Below are 2,711 nucleotides of genomic sequence, written 5' to 3' on the forward strand. Positions count from 1 at the left end.
TGAAAGGTGAATCCCTAATTTTCAATAATTATTTACAAGCCATCAGGAGAAGCTTGTACTGAAGGAATACCATAATCTAATCTGGTTATAAGCGGAGTGTTTAAAATTCTTTAACTTAGCCAACCATTGGCCACTATTGCAAATACTTGATTGAAACATTTATTGTGACAAAACTATACACACATAATATTTGAAGTGTTTGCGCTGCATCGGTTCATGTGTATTTGGCACTTTTTGCTTGCTTGAAGCCTTTCGTTTTCGTTTTAAATTCACGTATCGTATTAAATTCACCATAGACCAATCGAGTACATTGTTACTGCCAATGCGATAACAGAGTTGGTAAAAACGGCAACGGAGATTACAAAAACTTCCGACAGCTGAAAAACGTTGTAAGCATGTCAGTTTTTTCATGCGATTGATTGGAGATATTTAATACGTTCTACAAATAGGCCATTTGGTACCTCCAACAAATCCTAGAGAATGAGGAGGCCATGTGTATATGGTTTGTCAGTATGTATTTATGAATGTATGGGAGAAAAATGAAAAGGCTCCGCGTTGAGTTCGCAGAACGTTCGTATTTTTTACGTCCTGATAAAATACAGTAGGAAAAAAGCTAGATTATTGTTTACACTAGAGACGAGTATTTATGTTTGTGAAAAAGCAATAACTCGTGTGCGTCGTAAAATATATAAATATGATGTAACCTGAATTTGTAACAATTCCACATGGGTTCTACAATTTGAGATGGACTATGCTTTAAATTGTTATCCAGCTGGTGTTTGTTTTTCATTGGGAATTACTTTCATTTAAAATTTGATAAAAAGAAGGAAAATATTATGGGTTTAAAGCGTTCAACGCAAAGCGAAGCGTTGTTTGAAGTTTTTAAACTGATTGACATTCAGTGATGATTGAATATAACTGGAACCTAGAAGAGATCCTTCGTGCGCATGATAAATTAAAAACCAGCTCTGTGTAGAGTGATGGCCCGTCTTGAGGCTGCTGTGTGTTTCATTTTTTTTGTGAATTTGTTAATTAATTTAATTGATCCTGCCTGTAAATAGGCCTACCGTGGGCCGGTAAAGTGATGTTGAAGAAAAGCTTCGCGGAAAACCAATTCCCCAGGACGACTTGGCATGGAAAACATTCTGTTGATCAAAAGAACTGATTAAAAGGTGCTTCTAGGAAAACGATGAATCCGGCACTGCGCATTGCATTAGGCCTTTTGATACTTCTTGGGAAACTTTGATCTGTTTTGCTTCAACATTGTGCAATTTGTTGTTGTAAAGTTTTCAGTCTTATTCCACACCGTTGGGTAGATATAAGTATAAGTAATTTTTGGAATGGTAATAGATCCAAAAAATAGTGTAGCTTGCTGACGGATAAGGAAAGGGCTTCCGGAATAGCCATACCCGAACGGAAGTTAGAACTTAGACCTCGTTCTATTTTTTACACACTCAACGAAACTGTAATTGTAGAGCGAAATAGTAAATACTTCCACATGGCGATGGAAATGAAGCTTGCATGCGGAAGCAAATGTTACAAACTAGGCTGGTTTAAGATTTAGAAAGCAGCTGCAGCCCGAACTGGAGATAAGAAAACTTACATGTTGTTCCCGTTGAAAATGGTCCTCCCAGGTCATTGCTAATCTGTCCAGCAACAATTGAGCTGATAAGCGAGTCGTACACGTACACCGGAACAATTTGGCAACCATTGCTGTTCTCCACGAAATCGAATCGGAGGCGTAGAGCTTTGATTACCAACTTAGCGTTTCCGTGTGTCGTTACGGGACATAAGCTAGCCACGCTGATACTTGGTGCTGACGGACCTCCTTCGTCTCTGGTGTTTGTCCTGTCGTTTGGCGCTTATCAATTCATCCGTACCAGGACGCGGGACTTCCAGTGGCATTGATAATGCATCATGCTTTGCCCATCGGATGGCCGATGGGTTCCATCGGGCCGGAATCGCGCGCGCCGCTATCAGCGTTTCCCGTGGGTTGTCGGTTCAGCTGTAAAAGCACCCACCGCGTACGAATTTGAAAGTGGAATTAAATGGACAGGAACAAAATATAGAATCATCTACTTCCTGAATGTGTTCATTGTTGGCTGCCCGTACTTTTTTGTGTGCCCGTCAGAGGCACTTTCCTTCGATGGAGCGGCGGTTTGGAATGTCTTTGTTTAACTAAAGTACTTATCTCCTGCAGAACGCCGACAGGCTGTGTCCAAAGAAAAAAGCGTTTCTACAAACGCACAACCTTCATAAGAACCAAATGTTAACAGTGTACTGAACCGGTGGTGTTTAAAAGAGCGTCTCTAGTTACTTCAATCTGTGGAGACGTAAATATTCCTAGTGACCCGCTCCTATCAGTTGTATGCACATCGTTGTACAAACTGAATTATTATAAGTGATTGTCGATCAGTTCGAACCGAGGTCGGCAGAAGCGCGCGACTGTAGTGATCGTTGTTGCAAGCAAAAGTGTTAACTGTGCGCGCTCGGCAGGAGCGACAAGATGTGCGCAAACCTAAAGTCGTACGGTTATTCGCTGTTTCTGCCAGAGCGGAGCTAACTGACCCAAACTGGATCCGTCGAGTGAGCGGGACCGACGCGTGGAAACGACGCCATGCGCACGTTCAGCGGAAACTAGTCGTGCGCCGGTGGAGCTCAACGGGGAAGACCCTTCGGTAGTTCCGGGAGGCGCAGACGGAAACCCTACG

This window comes from Anopheles ziemanni, chromosome 2, assembly GCF_943734765.1.
Source record: "Anopheles ziemanni chromosome 2, idAnoZiCoDA_A2_x.2, whole genome shotgun sequence".
NCBI lineage: Eukaryota > Metazoa > Arthropoda > Insecta > Diptera > Culicidae > Anopheles > Anopheles ziemanni.